General features: G+C 40.2%; 1 protein-coding gene across 4 annotated transcripts in view; it reads left to right on the top strand.

The window, feature by feature from the left end:
- Positions 1-17,540, top strand: part of LOC129005277 (uncharacterized) — a 111,995-nt gene that overhangs the window by 58,241 nt on the left and 36,214 nt on the right. The gene's annotated exons all lie outside the window — the stretch shown is intronic.

Genomic DNA, 17,540 nt, shown 5'->3' with positions numbered 1-17,540 from the left:
TTAAAATGCTATGGAAAGGAAGGAAAACAGGTCCGCGACATAGGAAGTGGTGAAGGAAGTAGTCAAGGCGAGCTGTCCGGAGTGTGGGAACTGTTTATGACGATTAGATAAGGGTATGGGCCACCTACGGGAAGGGAGGGAAACAGGTCCGCGACGTAGGAAGTGGTGAAGGAAGTAGTCAAGGCGAGCTGTCCGGAATGTGGGAACTGTTTATGACGATTAGATAAGGATATGGGCAATCCTAAAATGCTATGGGAAGGGAGGGAAACAGGTCCGCGACGTAGGAAGTGGTGAAGGAAGCAGTCATGGCGAGCTGTCCGGAGTTTGGGAACTGTTTATGACGATTAGATAAGGGTATGGGCAATCCTAAAATGCTATGGGAATAGAGGGAAACAGGTCCGTGACGTAGGAAGTGATGAAGGAAGTAGTGAAGGCGATCAGTCCGGAGTGTGGGGAATGTTTATGACGATAAGATTAGGGTATCTGCAATCCTAAAATGCTATGGGAAGGAAGGAAAACAGGTCCGCGACGTAGGAAGTGGTGAAGGAAGTAGTCAAGGCGAGCTGTCCTGGGTGTGGGAACTGTTTATGACGATTAGATAAGGGTATGGGCAATCCTAAAATGTTATGGGAAGGGAGGGAAACAGGTCCGCGACGTAGGAAGTGGTGAAGGAAGTAGTCAAGGCGAGTAGTCCGGAGTGTGGGAACTGTTTATGACGATTAGATTAAGGTATTTGCAATCTTTAAATGCAATGGGAATGGAGGGAAACAGGTCCATGACGTAGGAAATGGTGGTGAAGGCGAGCCGTGTGGAGTTTGGGAATGGATTTATGCATCTCCAATACTAAGGTGCTTTCAGAGTGAACTAATGATTTTCCCCGAGCAAAGCTCTGTCCCCAGGTACTGTGAAATAATTTGAGGAATCAGCAAAAATAAAAATAAATAGTTGCTAGGCAACGGTGACAATAACACAATTATATTGCAATGGTATGGATTTTGATTGTGTATTTAAAATGCATTCGTGTTTTAAGTAAGTAAGCGGACAGCTGATTTTGCGGCCCCGGCATGTAAAAACCTGCTCGGTCCCCAATTTACGATGACAGCTGGCATGGCCAGCAAAACGTAACTTTCAGCCACCAATTAACGTATGTAATACAGCCAAAAACATCATAGTGTGGTGAAAACCTACGTTTATTCGAACGAGTTTGCGAACCAGCTGATGGGAACGGGGGTTTATGGGGTCAAATTATTTTTTTATAATTTTTGACCTTGAGGGTCAAAACACAAAATTTCTATATTTCTCTCTAACCCATTTTTAAGATCTTAAAAAAACTATTTAGTAGTTTGAGTTTTTTTGTACGGTTTACCAACAAAATTCAAAAAATTTTAATTTAAAATTGTAATTAAAAAATTCCCATGGTATACTGATGGATAATAAGTAAACTGTTGTAATTTGCTTGTTTATGGAGATATTTTGATCCAACTTGTCATTTTGTATTTTACTAAAAAATACACCTTGTTAACTTTTGTGTGGCAACAAACCTAGGTATTCGTTATTTAAATATATTTAAGTGAAAATACAATCAGGGTCGCTTAGTCAGGTTTGCTGATTTTTTATTTTGAGACGGAACACATGTGTTACCTTAAACTTTTAAAGATTCACAACATAACAAGGTAAAGTTTTTACCGTAGGTTTTAAAGCATAGGTAACTGTTAAGCTCGTAGGGGTACTTTGGTTTCAAGAACCATTATTTTTCATACAAGGTGACGAAGAGTCGAGAAGGTGGTGACCGCGTAGTTCTCGCTATTCAGCGTCTCAGCTGTTTGCAGCGTCAGCTGATCAGAGCTGCGGCGTTTCCAAGGTCACGTGACTAATTACACAAACCATCACTTACCTATCCTACTCATGTGAATATTCGTTCTCTCGTTTACTTTCACCGTGACATTCGACCTCTAGCTTTTACATCCTCATTGTTATCATAACATTCTCCTCTTCCGCTGAATAAAGATGAGTGCAAATTTGGCCTTGGTTAGGATATGAAAGAAAGTTCGCCATTTCGTTCGACAATTTTTTAACAGGTTTCAATGGATCATTTTATTATTTTTTAAATTAATAGGGTGTTAGAGTGTAAAAGAGTGCTCGTTATAATACTAACGTCACATGATCTTAATTTGTCCTTAATCGGCGAAATGAAAATGCAATATATCGGGCTTAAAACATGAACATCAATGAATCAACCCACTCAAGGTTAAGATTTTGAGTGTAAAACTGTACATTTTACTTTATTGCGATAGTTGCTTTATTACACCTACACATACTTGTTCTTAAGATGAAACAGAAAAATCTTAATAGTTACTGCATCCTAAAAGAATCTGTCAGACCGTAGAATAACCTAATCTATTTACTGTGATCTTTGCTATCGCTTACGATTGAAAAGAAACAAATTAAAGAGCCCTTAAAAAACCATACAAACAAATTACCCTCACTACGGAACGTTGACGTATCCTAGATGTCTGCTGGAGCTGTGAAGGTGGACCCGAACGACCCCCAGGTGCGTCGTCTCGTGTACAACATGTACCGGGGTATCCTGGGTCAGTACAACGACAAGGCCAACACCATGGTCAACAACGTGCCTAGACACCGCGTCACAGAGGACCAGGGCATCTCCAGACAGATAGAGAGTATGATGTGAGTATAGAGATGTGAGATACATTAGATATAACATGTACCGGGTGGGGTATCCTGGGTCAGTACAACGACCAGGCCAACACCATGGTCAACAACGTGCCTAGACACCGCGTCACAGAGGACCAGGGCATCTCCAGACAGATAGAGAGTATGATGTGAGTATAGAGATGTGAGATACATTAGATATAACATGTACCGGGTGGGGTATCCTGGGTCAGTACAACGACCAGGCCAACACCATGGTCAACAACGTGCCTAGACACCGCGTCACAGAGGACCAGGGCATCTCCAGACAGATAGAGAGTATGATGTGAGTATAGAGATGTGAGATACATTAGATATAACATGTACCGGGTGGGGTATCCTGTGTCAGTACAACGACAAGACCAACACCATGGTCAACAACGTGCCTAGACACCGCGTCACAGAGGACCAGGGCATCTCCAGACAGATAGAGAGTATGATGTGAGTATAGAGATGTGAGATACATTAGATATAACATGTACCGGGTGGGGTATCCTGGGTCAGTACAACGACAAGGCCAACACCATGGTCAACAACGTGCCTAGACACCGCGTCACAGAGGACCAGGGCATCTCCAGACAGATAGAGAGTATGATGTGAGTATAGAGATGTGAGATACATTAGATATAACATGTACCGGGTGGGGTATCCTGGGTCAGTACAACGACAAGGCCAACACCATGGTCAACAACGTGCCTAGACACCGCGTCACAGAGGACCAGGGCATCTCCAGACAGATAGAGAGTATGATGTGAGTATAGAGCTGTGAGATACATTAGATATAACATGCACCGCAGTATCCTGTGTCAGTACAACGACAAGACCAACACCATGGTCAACAACGTGCCTAGACACCGCGTCACAGAGGACCAGGGCATCTCCAGACAGATAGAGAGTATGATGTGAGTATAGAGATGTGAGATACATTAGATATAACATGTACCGCAGTATCCTGGGTCAGTACAACGACAAGACCAACACCATGGTCAACAACGTGCCTAGACACCGCGTCACAGAGGACCAGGGCATCTCCAGACAGATAGAGAGTATGATGTGAGTATAGAGATGTGAGATACATTAGATATAACATGTACCGCAGTATCCTGGGTCAGTACAACGACAAGGCCAACACCATGGTCAACAACGTGCCTAGACACCGCGTCACAGAGGACCAGGGCATCTCCAGTCAGATAGAGAGTATGATGTGAGTATAGAGATGTGAGATACATTAGATATAACATGTACCGCAGTAACCTGGGTCAGTACAACGACAAGGCCAACACCATGGTCAACAACGTGCCTAGACACCGCGTCACAGAGGACCAGGGCATCTCCAGACAGATAGAGAGTATGATGTGAGTATAGAGCTGTGAGATACATTAGATATAACATGTACCGGGTAGGGTATCCTGGGTCAGTACAACGACAAGGCCAACACCATTGTCAACAACGTGCCTAGACACCGCGTCACAGAGGACCAGGGCATCTCCAGACAGAAAGAGAGTATGATGTGAGTATAGAGCTATGAGATACATTAGATATAACATGTACCGGGTAGGGTATCCTGGGTCAGTACAACGACAAGACCAACACCATGGTCAACAACGTGCCTAGACACCGCGTCACAGAGGACCAGGGCATCTCCAGACAGATAGAGAGTATGATGTGAGTATAGAGCTGTGAGATACATTAGATATAACATGTACCGGGTAGGGTATCCTGGGTCAGTACAACGACAAGGCCAACACCATTGTCAACAACGTGCCTAGACACCGCGTCACAGAGGACCAGGGCATCTCCAGACAGAAAGAGAGTATGATGTGAGTATAGAGCTGTGAGATACATTAGATATAACATGTACCGGGTAGGGTATCCTCGGTCAGTACAACGACAAGACCAACACCATGGTCAACAACGTGCCTAGACACCGCGTCACAGAGGACCAGGGCATCTCCAGACAGATAGAGAGTATGATGTGAGTATAGAGCTGTGAGATACATTAGATATAACATGTACCGGGTAGGGTATCCTCGGTCAGTACAACGACAAGGCCAACACCATGGTACACAACGTGCCTAGACACTGCGTCACAGAGGACCAGGGCATCTCCAGACAGATAGAGAGTATGATGTGAGTATAGAGCTGTGAGATACATTAGATATAACATGTACCGGGTAGGGTATCCTCGGTCAGTACAACGACAAGGCCAACACCATGGTACACAACGTGCCTAGACACTGCGTCACAGAGGACCAGGGCATCTCCAGACAGATAGAGAGTATGATGTGAGTATAGAGCTGTGAGATACATTAGATATAACATGTACCGGGTAGGGTATCCTCGGTCAGTACAACGACAAGACCAACACTATGGTCAACAACGTGCCTAGACACCGCGTCACAGAGGACCAGGGCATCTCCAGACAGAAAGAGAGTATGATGTGAGTATAGAGCTGTGAGATACATTAGATATAACATGTACCGGGTAGGGTATCCTCGGTCAGTACAACGACAAGGCCAACACCATGGTACACAACGTGCCTAGACACTGCGTCACAGAGGACCAGGGCATCTCCAGACAGATAGAGAGTATGATGTGAGTATAGAGCTGTGAGATACATTAGATATAACATGTACCGGAGTATCCTGGGTCAGTACAACGACAAGGCCAACACCATGGTCAACAACGTGCCTAGACACCGCGTCACAGAGGACCAGGGCATCTCCAGACAGATAGAGAGTATGATGTGAGTATAGAGATGTGAGATACATTAGATATAACATGTACCGGGTGGGGTATCCTGGGTCAGTACAACGACAAGGCCAATACCATGGTCAACAACGTGCCTAGACACCGCGTCACAGAGGACCAGGGCATCTCCAGACAGATAGAGAGTATGATGTGAGTATAGAGATGTGAGATACATTAGATATAAAATGTACCGGGTGGGGTATCCTGGGTCAGTACAACGACAAGGCCAACACCATGGTCAACAACGTGCCTAGACACCGCGTCACAGAGGACCAGGGCATTTCCAGACAGAGAGAGAGTATGATGTGAGTGTAGAGATGTGAGATAAATTAGATATAACATGTACCGGGTGGGGTATCCTGGGTCAGTACAACGACAAGGCCAACACCATGGTCAACAACCGCATCACAGAGGACCCTTTAGACACATTAGATATTGACATAACTCACTTTCACACTGAGAGGTTCGGTAGTTGGAGTTATTGAATAATAGGATTTGACTGATGAACATGACAGACGAGTATATTCTCTAAATAAAATTTGTATGAATGAAATCAGGTTTAAATGTGAAGCGCATTTACATTAACGAAGTATTATATCTTTTCAAATCCTCGTTACAGGACACAACATCTACATCAACGGCGAGATATAATTTCTATCGTCGATGATGATCAACTATACGAGCACTTACCACTTTTGAACTGTGTAAGCGGAGATTCAATTACTCCGGTAGTAGATTGGTTTCCATTGATGGTTGGGAACAATGGCAGGTTATAACTCATACGAGCATAAATCAGATTGCATTAGACCTAGACCGTTGTACAAGACTTTCCCACATGTATATAACAGCCGGGTATAAATCAGGCGTGGAATGCAGCTGAGTGGGAGTGGTGAGTGGTGAAAAGTGAGTGGTTGAGTGCAGAGTACTGTTGCATTGTTGCAGTACAGTGGCAGGCAAGTTGCACTCGAGTGCATCGGCTGGAACATAGACCTGATGTTTCAACACCTCTAGAGACGCTGAGCTGCGTTTGCGTAATACAAATACCACAGGCTCGCTTTTATCTGACTGCAGAACAAAATATCATAACCAACAATATAACAAAGTAAGGCTGATATTTCACCTGCCTATATTCTACAGGTTCATTAAACCCAAGTATGTGGCTCACAATCGTCTATGGTATGCACGTTAGGCGGAGGCTCAGTCCCAGGATTAATATTGAACTGGGATTTGCTCACCTGGATTGTCGAGGTCAATACATCCCTAATGAGAAGTCGAGGCGAGACTGGCTGTCCAGAATTTGCCTAGAGCAGGTTGTTTAACAATTGAAAACCCGGCCAAATTATACGCAGAGCGTTAAATAAAGAATTTTATATAGGTCATAATTTGGTTAGGTTATTATATGTTAGGTTTTAACCCCAACTCTACATAATACAAAGTAAATTTCTTAAATTACTCCCTGTAGTTTTAATCGATGATGCTGTAGTAATGTATTTGTAAATATAATGCTTAATGCGGTTTGGTACTGATATCTCTTGTTTACCTATGTAAATAGAACCTGCCTCCTAACCCTTTGTCTACCTGGATCGAGCCTTAAACCATTGGCCAGTCTCCAGACGTAGACGGATCGCCAGGTACAGAACCTCCCCATCATCGACTTGGCCACCGCCTTGGCCAGTAGAGCCTGATGATCTCTGGTCGGCAGTTGCCCAGTTGCACCCGTGTCGTAACACTTCGGCCCAAGTAACACTTCGGCCCAGTAACATTTCGGCCCGAAACCCTCAGATGTGGCCTACGGTCCAACTCTCTACCTGCCCGCCCACTAGTAACACTTCGTCCCAAAAACATATTTGACAGGTTAGGTTAGGTAAGATTCCACCGATTCTCCGTCATGTGAGGTCAGAGGATGCAAGGGGTGACGGTTGGGCGACATTCCACCAGAGGGTGGTTGCAAAGTACGGAGCACATGAAAAGAGCCCGAAATTTTAATCCCCAAAAAGGTCCACTAATCTTAAGCATGGAAAGAGCCCGGGTCTCCACAGTTAACTGAGGAGGAGGACGCTGACTCCTGTTCTGAAATAGTGTTGTGTTTGGTTGGGTTAGGTTAGGTTGGGTTAGGTTGGGTTAGGTTGGGTTAGGTTAGGTTAGGCTAGGTAAACAGACTATGTATTTTAGTAATGTAAATATCTTTTAATAATCTAAATTTTAATAACGTATCTTTTAACAGTGAATCTTTTAATATTGTAAATAAATTCATGTACTGTGTTATTGGCTCTTTCTCCTTTGAAGACTCGTTGTGAGAGTTCTAGGAAGAGCCCAGGCTCTTTTCGCACAGTCATGGGAGGGACCTTGGAGGTCCGGCCTGAGTTTTTGGGCTCTTTTCATGTGCGCCCGCAAAGTACCTCATGTACCTGGAGGTCATGTACCTCTTACTACCTGAACTGCGTTCCTCAACCCTTGTCAATTTTTCGTCGGGCCGAAATGTTACTCCATTAGCTTATTTAATCATCTGTAAAAGCGAGTGGGACGAAGTGATACTGTTTTTCTAAGAAATTTGAGTTTGGCCGAAATGTTACTGGGCCGAAGTGTTACTACATCGTTGCACCGATGGTCAGGGGTGGCCCTAATCTCGAATGCCCAGTTGCACCGATGGTCATTTTATTGTGATGCCCAGGGCGGTCAAAGACCACTGACGCCCTTCCCTCCCATTGAAATGTTGTTACACGTAGTTAGTACGGTAAACGGTTAGGTTTGGTTAGGTTAGGTTAGGTTAGGTTAGGTTAGGTTAGGTTGTGTTAGGTTATCTTCATGCGTAGGCTTTCGCGGCCGTTGTCATTGAAATCCATGGTGATGGTTTTCGGCGTCAACCGCGTCGTCAGTTGTATTTCACTGCCAGACGTTTCACCCTTACTATGAAGTGGCATCCTCAGTGGCTAGGGACTGAGTAGTCTCAGCCTAGCCACTGAGGATGCCACTTCATAGTAAGGGCGAAACGTCTGGCAGTGAAATACAACTGACGACGCGGTTGACGCCGAAAACCATCACCATGAGTTAGGTTATGTTTACAAAAAATACAATTCAGTAAATATATTTCAAGAGAGAAACGTTTTATGACAAAATTATATGATAGAGTGTGTTGATATCAGTCCATGTGTTTGTAATGTTTGTTTATTATTCTTTACTCCGTAGCAAAGATATGGTAAATATTTAGCGCAGGCTATATACGATGGAACGTAAAAGATGGGATAGGTATATAAAAGCGTTCGAGGAGGGGAAGGAGCATCCAAGCTTGACAGATTGTTGACCGCCGGTGCATCTGGGCACTCTTGGGAGAGAGGACTTTGTCGATCCATGAAAATACCTTTGACCATCGGTGCAAAGGGGCATCAGCCCTCTGGTCACCAGGCTAGTTCAGACAGACCCAACCACACACTCTGCAAGAGGCCATAGATATTATCCAGGCCCACTCGTAGTCGGACATCTTTCAATAATGATTCGAGCACAAAATCGTATTAGGAATATCGATGAATTTTTAGAAATACATTTTGTAGCAAATTCACTTACGAAGTGTTCGTTGCTGTGACTCCCATGTTCTAGGAAACGCTTCGTAGTCGTAATTTGCCAGAAGTCAGCCGTAGCCGCAACGGCCACATCCCGTTGACACGCAGTGACGTCATCCTAGTATATCCTTATTTCACAAGGTGCTTCTCTCATGAAGATGTTTTATCAATATACTACCGACCCAATTTTATAATATGTGAATGACAATTTTAGTTGTTAGACATACTGCAAGGATGTTGACCTTTTTTGTGCGGGTATTGGTTATGGAAAAATTCAAAAATTATAAATTTAAAATGACCATGTTATTCTTATGTAGGATAAATAAATCGTTCTAGTTTGCTTATTTATGGATATATTTCAATATAAATAGGCAAGTATTTATTTTATAATGAATTATTAAAATGTAACTAAAACCCACTTCATTACCCTCAGTTGTAGCAAACCCAAGTACTAATTAAACCTAATGTTTTTAAATAGCTTACATGTTTAAGGAGATATTTAAGTTAACATCCAATCAGGCAAATGGAAATTCGCTTAGTCAGCAGGTTTGCTGTGGCGGGGGTATTTTGTGGATATGTAGGGCTGGGAACACACCTAAACATGTATTATAGAGATCAATGTTATTTTTAAATTTTATGCATAATGTATATTTTATTCATGCTTTCGCTAAGTAAAAGTATTGGTACAAACATACCTTTTAGATTTACAAAAAAATTACAATTTGTAACAATATTTTTATTATGTAGGAAGTGTTTCTTATTCTTCTTGTGTGGATTATCATTTCACTATCTTTTTTCATATTCTTTTAGTCTTATTTTGGTGTGAGCTTGCGATTCGTAAGTTCATCGCTCATTCGATATAACATCAAATAATTTTAAATACAAAAGTTACTAAACAACAGGGATAAATTCGGGAACGCTGCATATTTTTAGATTTTAAGAACATAGTATACACCACATGCTAAACATACACTATCGCTGTTTAGAAGCTAACTAATTTGTAATACTAACTCACTAACTGTTGCCAAATTTATCAGCCCAGACGTAATTGAGTGGTGTGCAAAACGAACACCTGGAACCGTGTAAGCAGATCCGAAGTCTGGAGTCCTAGAATAGCCCCGCTGAAACCCACTATCTGCATCACGGCTAACTTTGGACCTCCAGAAATAAATAAATGATTTACGTAGATCGCGTCAGTTTGTATATAATATGTGAGTCCAGACTGTTTGAGCGAAAACAGTTCCAACACTGCCAAGTGTTACTTTCGCCTGGGTTACTTCATTGGAAAATCTCTGTCTTTAATATTACATAGTGCATTGTTCTGCATTTATATTTCTCTTATTAATGAGACGATATTGTGATAGTGACGTTAATTTAATTGTACGATGAGAAATAACTGTGTACACTTTGGATGAAAAAAAACTTTCATTTCTACAAAAAAGCGATTTTTCTGTACTATAGATCCTTACATATTTACCCAAGCATTTTGTACGCTTGGCACAAGACAGGGTTAGCATTTTGAATTTGGAACCTGAGACCTTAGGAACCGAAGTCCCGCGCTCTAACACTAGACCAGCTCGCTCCCCCACCAAAGCAGTTAAGAGACGCTATTGAACTCCAAACGTGGTTTAATTCTTCTCTCCGTGTTGTTACTAATCTTCAGTTGACTAATACCAGTATTGGTTTGATGTTTGACTAGACATCGTTTCAATATGTGTAAAGACACAAGATGTTGTTTACGTTGTTTTTCCCCACGGCTCGTTTCGTGTGATTTAATCACTCGCGACACTGACTAGGCTTAAACCACGTCGGGTTTCCGATAATGCGACAGTGGCAGGACAGTCCACTGCCCAGCTGATCCGCTGGAAGTAATCGCCAGTTCTACTAACATCTCCGCACGTAATCATATTGCAAACGGAATAAATTACTGGCCATACTTGTAGACCGATCAGTTGTTGCATTCAACAGAACGATGCGTTCATTCAAGGACTTCAGAAAGTAATGCTGCTGTAGACATATTTACTGTACAAGAGCTTAGTAAGTATAAATTACTGGGAAATGCATGACAGTATGGCCCAAATAATAAAAAAATACAGTATCTACTCTTTGTTTGTTATGTCTAATCTTTGTTTGTATTGAGGTTTCCTGAGAGTTATAAGTTGACACCACAGATGGCCAGTAACTTCCACTTCCTTCTACCCCAAGGCTCGCAGGACCTTCCCTCGCCATGTAAGGAGGAACGCGAGGTCCTTCCGCCACACACTGTGATTAGACGCTAGTAGAACTACGGCAGTACTCAAATTGTATAAATGTGTACTGACAACAAATAGAGGTTGTAATTTTTTGGAGTCTCTCATTTATACAAAGGAGGAAAATATTGGTCACTATGAGCCAGGGGTTATAAGACTGGGTCAGTGCGAATATATTGGTCAGTACGTAGCTAGGGGTTATAGAATTTGTTGGTCAGTATGTAGTTAGGGGTTGTTAGTCTGGGTCAGTAGAATAAATTCAGTTTATTGTGCTGCAGATTCCAAAAAACCAAAACTTGTAAAGATAATCGCAGTGAAAAATTCGTATCGCATGGATAAAAGTCTTATCAGTCTCTTATCAGACGTTAAAGACAATTTACCAAGTGATTCCCTCATATCGTACCTACGTTTTATCAAACATACGCCCAACAAAGCTATCTTCTAGTGTCAGTTTGAGGCCATAAGTGGATGTTATGATAAACAGGAACGTGAGTCATCTGTTGATGTGATTGTGGACGAGGCCAGCGGCAGCGCGTGTGTGTGAGTGGCTGGTATGGTATGGTAACACTAGACGGACTATACAGTGTGTGTGTGTGTGTGTGTGTGCATCTCCCGCCGCCAATCCCACGCCTTGTATGGCATATACTCTGTCCTTGGCTGGCTCCTCACTCAAGAGATTCTCCTTAGTATAGCTCGGCTTAGTATACAGTTGAACTACATCGCTAGAAAACTATATACAGGAGACCACATTGCCACTATACAATACAAAGTAGAGCCACATCACCAGTATACGATATAAAGTAGAGCCACATCACCAGTATACGATGTACATGAGAGCCACATCACCAGTATACGATATAAAGTAGAGCCACATCGCCAGTATACAATACAAAGTAGGGCCACATCACCAGCATACGATATACAGGAGAGCCACATCACCAGTATACGATATACAGAAGAGCCACATCACCAATATACGATATAAAGTGGGGCCACATCGCCAGTATACGATATAAAGTAGAGCCACATCACCAGTATACGATATACAGTAGAGCCACATCACCAATATACGATATAAAGTGGGGCCACATCGACAGTATACGATATAAAGTAGAGCCACATCACCAGTATAAGGTATACAGAAGAGCCACATCACCAATATACGATATAAAGTGGGGCCACATCGCCAGTATACGATATAAAGTAGAGCCACATCACCAGTATACGGTATACAGAAGAGCCACATCACCAATATACGATATAAAGTGGGGCCACATCGCCAGTATACAATACAAAGTAGGGCCACATCACCAGCATACGATATACAGGAGAGCCACATCACCAGTATACGATATACAGAAGAGCCACATCACCAATATACGATATAAAGTGGGGCCACATCGCCAGTATACGATATAAAGTAGAGCCACATCACCAGTATACGATATACAGTAGAGCCACATCACCAATATACGATATAAAGTGGGGCCACATCGACAGTATACGATATAAAGTAGAGCCACATCACCAGTATAAGGTATACAGAAGAGCCACATCACCAATATACGATATAAAGTGGGGCCACATCGCCAGTATACGATATAAAGTAGAGCCACATCACCAGTATACGGTATACAGAAGAGCCACATCACCAATATACGATATAAAGTGGGGCCACATCGCCAGTATACGATATAAAGTAGAGCCACATCACCAGTATACGATATACAGAAGAGCCACATCACCAATATACGATATAAAGTGGGGCCACATCGCCAGTATACGATATAAAGTGGGGCCACATCGCCAGTATACGATATAAAGTAGAGCCACATCACCAGTATACGATATACAGAAGAGCCACATCGCCAGTATACGATATAAAGTAGAGCCACATCACCAGTATACAGGACTTAAGTAGCCACATCAGTAGCCACATCGCCAGTATACGATATACAGAAGAGCCACATCGCCAGTATACGATATACAGTAGAGCCACATCGCCAGTATACGATATAAAGGAGAGCCACATCACCAGTATACGATATACGGGAGAGCCACATCACCAATATACGATATAAAGTGGGGCCACATCGCCAGTATACGATATAAAGTAGAGCCACATCGCCAGTATACGATATAAAGTAAAGCCACATCACCAGTATACGATATTAAGTATAACTACATTACCAGTATAAAATATAGAGCCGCATCGATAGTGCAATCTTATGTCACACCGTCAAGATGTTAATAAAAGTATTTTTTTTAGTAATATCACAGAATAAAGGTGATGCTCTGAAGTGTGCACTATCCTTAGATCATCACACAAAAAAAAAAAAAAATAAAACCATAGACTAACATATAACCGTATGTTTTATAAGCCCTAATACAATATCCTTAATTGCCCTTAAAAGATTGCCACCGTCGTCAAGGATTTCTATGCAGATTCATGATACGGCATGTGTCAACAGAAAATTGTTCTAATTTACCAAATATATAAACTGGGATTTACTGCATGTTTGGAGCAGTGGAGTGTTTGCCACATGTTCAGTGTCTATGACAGCGGCCATGTTCATGTTCAATGTCAACACTTGCCATATACGTCCCAGATCTGACCGACCTTCTCTTGCAGTTCCTCTGTACACTCGTCACAGTCTCTCGGTCCTCAGTCTCTCGCGTATTGCGTCGCGTCTCACAGCAGTGTGCGAGTTTTAGTAACCAGTGTCAATCAGTGAATTGGAATAACCAATATCTAAAGGTAATCATCCAAATGGTCTGCATTTCAAATTAAAAATTAAAATATGTTTATTAGTGGTATTCCAACAGCTTGGTCTCAAGTTAACAAAACTTGTCGGCCAGGTTCCTAATTTATAAAATACTTGAACGAACATGTTTCCTACAATTTTGAATATGAACTATACAAATTAAATGGAACGACAAATCAGGAATCATTTTCAAAACTAAATGGTGGTCTGATTTTAATTGATGATTGTTTGGCCACTACGCGGTTCATTACGATCGGGCATTTACAGTCGGTAAAAACCAAAAACACATTTAGGCAAAGAAGATACGTATATTCACGACGGGTGAGAAAATCTCAAATGTACGTGTTATGTTTAGTACAGCCAACTTGGTGGGGCATAGTTTCAATATGTCTTTCACTGCGTTTTCTAATATCTCAATCTGAAGGTTAATTTGTTTTATTGGTTTGTTTATTTATTAAATTATCGTAGTTAAAATGACTGAATAATAGGTACAGTTTTATTTCCTTTCCTTCTTATTCGCCATTACCACAGTTATAATTAATATTATTATTTTATTATACTGTGAAATTACATGCCCTCAGACATAATAACAATGACTTGTTTTTCTGACATGTTATTAATATTCCTAATCCTTACAAAGTAAGATACGAAAAGTCCTTATGAAGGAGTAAGAATAACCGCTGATAACTTAAATAGCATATATTGCTTAGAATATACTACAAACCCGAAAACGAAGAACTATATAGAAAAACACAAAAACTAATACAAGTTACTAAATAAAAAACAAATCTAATGACACCTTATTTAACAAAACAGGAAAAAAATAACAAAGTTTTGAATTTCTATATACATAGCATTGGTTGAACAATGAATAGTATATTTCATAACAACAGTAAAAAGTGAGCCTTTACATATTTGAGACCATGTTTGAAGTGCGAGATTGATCGAGCACGTTATGGTCGAGAATATGTTTGGACACACTCACACTCGTGTTTTGAACGTTACTTTTCGCTACACTACAAATAAAAAATATTTGTTTATTTACAGAACAAAATCCAAAAAAGATAATAAACATTACTTTCGCATAGTAAACATTCTTTTGCCGTCATAAATAATGTAACGATTTTTCGCAACTGATAAAGTGCAACGAAAACATCTCATTTCACAGTAGTGTAGCGAAATAGATATTATGCTACCACTCCATGGAAATTATCACACTGCTACGCTTATAAACAGTACACAAAATGCTTATTTTCTTGCGGTGGTAGAAAAATAGTTATTTGTGTAACTAATGTGCGAAGTGGCACTTGGCCCTCACGTTACAAAATATATTTTTTCCTACAGTTACTATAAAGTATATAAAATATTTAGTCTTTCAAACACTACAATACGTTTTTAGGTTGTACTACGTGTTTAAGTAGTAGTTATATGTTGATTAGTATTTTCAATCAAAATAGGTGGTAAAAAGTGTTATAACTTTGATTTCTTTCAGCCGATTTTGTTAATTAAAGGATTTGATTTTACGATAAAATTCTTCGTTTTAGAGATATTAAACATTTCAATTTTTGAATATCCGCCTTTTTTGAAATGTTTGTAAAATACAAAACTAATTTCTTTGTATATTAATTGTACTAGTTTTACTTGTCTGTGCCAAAATTAAAAGATTCCAAGTTAAGCGTTAAGAAGTTATAAGAAAATTTGTAAAAAACACATACAAACATAGACGGAAAAATAGGCATGGGAGACCCATGATTATAGTGCAAAATCTGTTTGTCCCTATGCAAGGAACAATCCCACAAAAGCGGTATTGGTTGTTTGGGGACACCCTGTGGAATAAAAGACAAAGAGCGTTTAGCGAATACTACTGACCACTACGGACTACAATATTCATTAGTTTTCAATCACATTTTAGCTGAGGCCATGTTTCTACACTTTGCATAATTAATGACGTTGCCTTAACAGACACCAGATCAATAGTCTCAAAACAAGTTGATGTTTTGTTCAGGTGTTAGGGGCAAGGGGTAACTGTTCTTAACACGAGATTAGAATATTCTATTTTAGTGCATTACCCTGCAGGAAATCTGTCTCCCTGGCAAACCCTAAAATTCGAATTAATTTACTTTTCTTCATTTTCCTTTTCCGAGGAGCCAAAAACACAGAGAAAAGTGCACACGCGCGTATACAGCCGTTTCTACTTCACCTGCCAATATATCAACAATTTTAAGATCACTTTTACTCCCCATGTTGTCCATGTGAAGAAAACGATTTGCAGAAAATTGCTTGTTTGTTTTACAGTAGATACATGTTAATATACATCTATTACGTCATAATGTTTGTCAAAGAAAAAACAATATATTATCTGTGTTTCCTCTGATAGTTAAAATAGTTAAATCTCAATTCATTGTCAATCGAGTGAAACATTGTTGTCATTTCCTTTTAAATTTAACTAAAAAAAGTAAATTATTGACTGAGCAATTTTAAATTATTAATCTATTATGATATCAATTCATTAAATTTTCAATATAATTTGAGAGTTGCAGTGTCTAAAAAATACATTGATCAATCAATTGATATTTTTTATGACTACCCATCAAATTTTCGCCAACTAACTATATGCAGGGTGTTTCGAAACTCTCTCCTGAAATGTTCCTTAGATCAAAACAAACAAAAAATATCATTTAAACATTTGCTCTATCTCGCTTCGTTTTCCGTCTGTCGGTGTTGGAACACCGATATATTGTTATGTAAACTTCCCCTAACTTTGGAACCACTTGAGGTATCAGCTTCAAACTTGGTACGTGTATGATGAGCAATATAGGCTCATGGGAACTATTATTTTGCAAAGAAACAAGTTTCTACTTTGTATAATTTCAATATGGCGGCCATTTAAATTTTTCAAAGCTTAACAACTCATAAACCATAGGATTTATAAAAAGGTTACAAATCACAAAAAGGATGCAAATTTAATTCCGTTTACAGAAATGTACAATTTGTATAGGGCCATAACACAAATAAGGGAGAAAAATTAAATTTTCTGAAGTTTAATAAAAATTTAGAAAATAAAAAACTTTATAAAAATGAAATTTCCTCCAATACCGGAATTGTGTTATGACCCTATACAAACTTTACATTTATGTAAAAGCAATTGAATTTCCATCCTTTTTGTCATATTTTTATAAATCCTATGGTTTTTAGTTATTAAGCATTGAAAAATTTAAATGGCCGCCATTTTTAAATTATACAAACTAGAACTTGATGCTTTGTGAAAAAATAGTTCCTATTAGTCATCATACATGTGCCAAGTTTGAAGTACGCACCAAGTCGTTTTAAAGTGATGGGAAGTTATGTAAAAAATACATACACACTGACAGATGGAAAACGAAGCGAGATAGAGCATAGGTTTATATGCTATTTTTGGCTTGTTTTGACCTAAGGAACATTTCAGGAGAGAGTTTCGAAACACCCTGCATATAGTTAGTTGACGAAAATTTGATGGGTAGGTAGTC

This window comes from Macrosteles quadrilineatus, unplaced genomic scaffold, assembly GCF_028750875.1.
Source record: "Macrosteles quadrilineatus isolate MER2022 unplaced genomic scaffold, UCM_ALF_1.0 Scaffold_19__1_contigs__length_3004403, whole genome shotgun sequence".
Taxonomy (NCBI): domain Eukaryota; kingdom Metazoa; phylum Arthropoda; class Insecta; order Hemiptera; family Cicadellidae; genus Macrosteles; species Macrosteles quadrilineatus.
Note: the sequence above shows the minus strand (reverse complement) of the source record. Positions and strands in the feature narration are given on the sequence as shown.